Here is a 6,167-nt window from a genome sequence, read left to right as displayed (position 1 = left end):
CACAGCAGGGATGACTTTTCTCTGCTCCATATCATCTGATGTCTCCACTGGGAAGAGTTCACTATGAGCCACTAGAATGACTGGGAGCTAAAACAATAGGTAGGCTTCTTTACTCACACATCTGGTGCCTGAGCAGGGATGTATTGAAGGCAGAATTCAGCCAACAACAGTGTTACCCTGAGTGTAGCCTTTCCATGTGGCTTTGGCTTTTTCAGTGCACGGAGGCCTAGGGTAGTTGCACTTCTTACATAGTGTCTCAGAGCTCTATGACCAAGTGTTCCAGCAAGTGAAAAGCTGCAAAGCTTGTTATGATCTAGCCTTAGAAATCACATGACTTTACTTCCAGGTTACTATGTTAGTTAAGGCAATACAGATCTGCTCAGCCACTACCTCTCAATGGGAGGAGTGCCAAAGAATATGCAGCTATCTTTTAAAACTTCCACAAACAATAACTTCACACACACGTACACACAAATACACATGTACACACACAGTTTTGATCATCAGAATAATTCATTTATAACAACAATAAATTAAAACTATATTTTAAAAATTTGGAGTATTTACATTGAAAAAATATTTGTGATAGCAGAAAAATTTTATAGACACAATATAACTTTTATTCTGAACTGCATTAGAAGGGGGCACCTGGATGGCTCAGTCATGTTAAGCAGACAGGTCATGATCTCAGGGTTGTGAGATCAAGCCCTATGTTGAGCTCCATGCTATGCATAGTCTGCTTAAGATTCACTCTCTCCCTCTGCCCCCTTGCCCTCTCTACAAACATACAAAATTAAAAAATAAAACAATAAAATAAAATTGCCTTAGATGAAGATAAATCTTATACTTCATTTATATGATATGAACCAAATAATTTAACAGACCCCTGAGGTTCCCTCCCTCCATTCTTTGGCGAGGCAAAATTGTTAAATATATGAAATTTTATAGTATTTATATTAAAACAATTTAAATCTAAAAATGGTTATAAGGCATTGCAACATGGACAAAATAAGGATAATTTTAACAATATTTACACAGACCAAATGTATTTTTCTTTTGTTGTTATATTGTTTTCTTCCTGAAAAGAAGGAATCCTGAAATCCTGAAATCTTGAAAAAACTAATAGGAATACATTGCTCTAACTATATAAAATTTCATTATAACATAAAAATAATTGGTACACTACTTTGTCTCAAACAAAAGAAAGTTTATTTTGAACATTTTCTGTGCAATCTCAAAGTTATTCTAGTTAAATAATATTATTTCTTAGTTTTAAATTTTCCTACCAGCATTTCAAAATATTTTCGAGATTGTTTTTTTAACTCTTCTTTAAAACGCATGTCACTTTTATCTCTAGGTAGGAAAATTTTAATTTGGAGGTTTATCAGGAAAACATATATTAAGGTAGAAATTGACTGGGTTAAAGAGATGGTGGGAGTGTCAGTAGGAAGGGCAGAGCCATGTAATCTCCCCCTGGGGAACTTTGTTGGGTCCACGGGAATCCAAATTACCTGACAGAGGACATTTCATTTCCCTCATTACCAAGTCATGCACTCCAGGTTTAGACATAAAGATATGAATGACCAAAAGAGAGTTTTGCTTTGCAAAACACTCTGATAACAATGAATTCTCTTTACTTGTTCCTACTGGGAAAAATGATCATCTTTCTTATATAACTGCCAGGCATTTGTTTGTTTCCACACTAATGCTTCTGTTCACTTGCTTATTCTTGCATCTATCTATTTGCCCTGCTCCTTCTTTCATGCACATGAAGGTATATCTGACTGATGCTGGGATTTTAGTAAAAATGTTTTAGTTTCAAAATGGCAACTCACTTACATTCACCACTGTTTGCTGTGGAATGGTTCTCACTGGTGATTTCACTGTGTGTTTTTTTTTTTTCCATGACCAAAATCATCTTCATTGCTAAAGCTATTTCACATAACCAGGAAAGTCTAATGTCTTTTTCAAAAAACAGCTTTTTGGTTATTATAAGCCACTAATGACCATTTCTCACATCATCTCACTGAAAAGTTTGCAGGCTCAAAATCTGCAGAAGTGAGGATAAGGCTAGCATCTGTAAGAATGTTATTGCTGTTGTTCTTCCTAAACAGAAAGATAAGGGGAGTGACTACACTGCCCAAGAATGATTCCATGTGGGTGTTGCAGACTCCACATTGGTACATCATTGTGTCATCATCTACATATTTTATAAAGAAAATACAAAACAATATTCTACTGGAACTACCTGTAGGTACAATATTTTAAAATACTAAAATCAGAAATCTAAAAATTAACCATTTCATTGTTAAAATGTTCACAGACTTAGAAATTCATAAATAAGCCTTTGAAGGCTCTTCTTCCTTTTGTAGAGGAGGAAATGGAGGCCCAGAGAGTGATTTGCTCCTAGGTCCCAGTCAGACAGGCTGTCTTCTATATCATGGTTCTTCCCCTGAATCAATTTTCTGTCAATGACAGCAAGGAGCCAATTCTTTCTCCCTAGATTAAAAAAAATTACCCAGTTTCAGAAGAGGTGGATGATAGATAAGTAGATAAAGAAGGGAGAAAGAGAAAAAGAAAGAGGGAGGAAGAAAGACAGGAAGATACACAGAGAGAAATAAATGAAGACAACAAAGAAAGAATGGAAGGTAGGAGGGAAGAGATAGATGGGTAGAAAGAGGAAGAGATAAGTCTAGTGAAGACAATCTAGCTAGAAGGCATGATGAGGAGACTTGTCTTAAAGTTGCACTTGTACAAAAATCCCTTAAAGATTTTTACATTGATTTATTTACTTTGGGGGTTTGGTTTTGTGAAGTGAATGGAGTAGCTTAGCCCTCACAGACTACAATCTGTCTTCTAAGCATTTTTATGTTCCTATAAATTCATACAGATACCCAAACTCAGAGACAGTAATAACAAGGTCATGACACATGAGTTTGATGGGAAGGCTGTCAAAAGGAGTCTACAAACTCATTGATTTACGCAACAAATTTTATTGTGTGCCTACTATGGGCCAGGAACTGTTCAAAGTGGCTAAGGATATAAGAGTATGTAAAAACAACAAGATTCCTATCCTCATGGAGTTTATGTTAGTGGGGAAATAAACAGTAAATATGTGAAACATAAGTGTACAAGGTAATTTCAGATCGAAATAAATTCAAAGGGATTCATGCACCCCAGTATTTATAGCAGCAGCATCTACAACAGCCAAATTATGGAAAAAGCCCAAGTGTCCATTGATTGATGAATGGATAAAGAAGATACACACACACACAAACACACATACACACACAATGGAATATTACTCAGCCATCAAAAAAGAATGAAATCTTGCCATTCCCAACAACATGGATGGAACTACAGAATATTATGCTAAGCAAAATAAGTCAGTCAGAGGAAGACAAATATCATGTGATTTCACTCACATATGGAATTTAAGAAATTTTTAAAAATGAGCAAAGGGGAAAAAAAGAGAAAAGCAAACCAAGAAATAGACTCCTAATTATAGAGCACAAACTGATGGTCACCAGAGGAGGTTAGGGTATTTTTTTTTTCTGTTTTTAAATATTTTATTTATTCATGAGAGGCAGAGACACAGGCAGAGGGAGAAGCAAGCTCCATGCAGGGAGCCCAACACAGGATTTGATCCTGGGTCTCCAAGGCCAAACCCCAAGCCGAAGGCAGGTGCTAAATCGCTGAGCCATCCAGGCTGCCCTGGGGGTTGGTTTAAATAGGTGATGGAGATTAAGGAGAGCACTTATCATGATGTGCACTAGGTGATGTATAGACTTGTTGAATCATTATATCATACACCTGAAACCAATATTACACTGTTAACTAACTAGAATTTAAATAAAATCTTTAAAAAAGAAATAAGTGCCTTAATGGAAATAATATAGGAATACCATATATATAGGGAAGAGGTTTTTTGTTTTTTAGATATAGTAGTCAGGAAAATTCCTCTGTTACAAGGAAATTTGAGTTGAGGCCAAACTTAATGATAAGAAACAGCCAATCAGAGGAACAATCAAGGTTTTCCAGCTATATTAAAATATAATTAACAAAGAACATTGTGTAAGTTTAGTGGATACAAAGTGATGATTTGACATATGTGTATATTGTGAAATTATTACCAAAATAAGGTTCACTAACAAGTTGAAGGGTATTCCAAGAAAAAAGGCCTTATACTTGCAAAGACATACTAGGATGGATCTCTCTGCATGTTTCATGATCTAATCTGCTAAACTTGCTAGAAGAGTTTAAGTCTCTCTCCCAGACTTCCAGAGGAGGGAACTGTACTAGACCTATTAACAAGTATGCATATATTGTAAATTGATATTTGCTACAAGAAAAAAATACATAATCTAAGCAGAGTTTTATTTCTCTCAGAAATAAAACTAGTTTGGGAAAATACTATGAGAGTAGAGTCAGGATCAAGTAAATCCATAAGGATCAAGGTTTACTAAACACCAGGCATCAAAAGACGAGCACTGAATTGTACCCTTTAAGTAGGAAAATTTTGTTTGCTCCTGATATAGGGATGATTGGAAGCAGCCCCTCAATGATCCACAATAGATTTGTAGCATGAGCAAGAAATAACTTTTCATTGTTTTGGGTCAATGAGATTTGGGGACTGGCTTGTTACCACAGCATAATTAATCTAGCCTATCCTAATTGTTACAAAAAAATAAGAAAGGAGAAGAGAAAGGAGAGAAAAGAACCCAAGATGGAGAGAAGCAGAGACCAAGTGGGGTGAAAAGCTACTGAAGCTTCTCTAGTGTGTTAGTTTCTGGGCATTTTCCAGATTGGTTTAGCATTCTATTTGAAATTACTTGTGTTGCTGCAACATACAATGCCCTTCCTTCTCCTCCAGTTCCTCCCACCAAATCTTTTGTGAGGTCTGTTATGCAAACAAGATTTTCTACGAGTAGTTTCTTTTGTGGAAATCCAATGGGCTCCAGATCATGTGTGACACAATATGGAACACTGTGAAAAAGAGAAACCCAGGGAAAGAAGACTAGGAGAATACAGGCCTCCTTGGAAATTGCAGCAATCATGAAGTGGGGTTTGGCTTTCCACTAGACATGGAATTGTGGCTTAGAGTCAAACTTACCTACTTCTCAAGGGGATGCCAGTTGATCTGCAGGTGACTTGTAGGTGTGTGCCCAACACCAATAGGGTGATGGTGGTGAAGTGAATATAGTGGGCTAAGATGTTTATTCTGTCTTCTCTGATGTATCCATCTTTTGATTGATAATAATGCCTGAATTAATGGGGTGCATATAAGTTCCATAGCAATTTATGCTTCCATACAATCTGCTTCTTACCTCTTTTATAGCACTTGACATATATGGGTTTATATTTACTTAGTTTTATGACTCTCTGTCTCACTAGACTGGTTGCTCCTTGAAGCTGAGACCCGTAGAATGTTTTTTGTCTATCTCCCATACCTAGTACAGCATCTGACATCCAGTAGATGATACAAAATGTTGATTCAGTTAAACTGATATGCATTGGTTTATTTAAATAGGGACAACTGGCTCTCAAGAACCACCAAAAGTCAAGTCTCAAAAATAATTCTTTCAGGAGAAGTATAGTAGTTACCAGTTTTGTTTCCTAATTACAACCAGCTACTTTTTTGCTGGGCTCTTCCTGGTGTATTCCCCAGTGGTTGGTTGGAGTCATAGGACTAGTTCTGATCAATGAAGAATGAGCACAAGTGAGGAGTGTGTGTCGCTTCAAGGCCAGGGCATCAAGTTGTGTGAGATACTCTAGGACCTTACTTTATTTCTGCCAGAGCAAGCAATAATACCCCACATGGTGGCTGTTCCATCAACCTGGATCTGGGGTTAAAAATGGTGTAAGCAGAAGCCTTTGCAAATCTACAAGAGACACAGGACATAAACAAGAATAAAACTCGGCCTTTGTAAGCCACTAGATTTGCATCATCTTTGTTACCACAGTGTAACCTAATCTCTCCTCACAGATGGAAAAATGGACAAAATTGCGATCTTATTTTCCCTACCCTGACCACCAAATTGTTTTTAACATAGTAATAACTAGTAAAAGAAGAATAAACACACACAATTTAAAAAGGAAAAGTAGAAAATGAAAAGCCAGTACCTTGGATGAAGCACTGGGTAGTCCATACTTAGAGAAGAGAAAGA

The 6,167-nt window shown here is 36.6% G+C and overlaps 1 long non-coding RNA gene across 1 annotated transcript; it reads right to left on the bottom strand.

Moving 5' to 3' along the window:
- Positions 1-1,848: 1,848 nt before the first annotated feature.
- On the bottom strand, positions 1,849-5,315 carry LOC140614468 (uncharacterized). Its single transcript, XR_012015319.1, has 2 exons — positions 5,114-5,315; positions 1,849-2,499 (listed from the first exon to the last, which is right to left on the bottom strand). It is a non-coding gene; the product is annotated as an uncharacterized lncRNA (long non-coding RNA).
- Positions 5,316-6,167: the final 852 nt, after the last annotated feature.

This window comes from Canis lupus, chromosome 22 (assembly GCF_048164855.1).
Source record: "Canis lupus baileyi chromosome 22, mCanLup2.hap1, whole genome shotgun sequence".
Lineage (NCBI taxonomy): Eukaryota > Metazoa > Chordata > Mammalia > Carnivora > Canidae > Canis > Canis lupus.
Note: the sequence above shows the minus strand (reverse complement) of the source record. Positions and strands in the feature narration are given on the sequence as shown.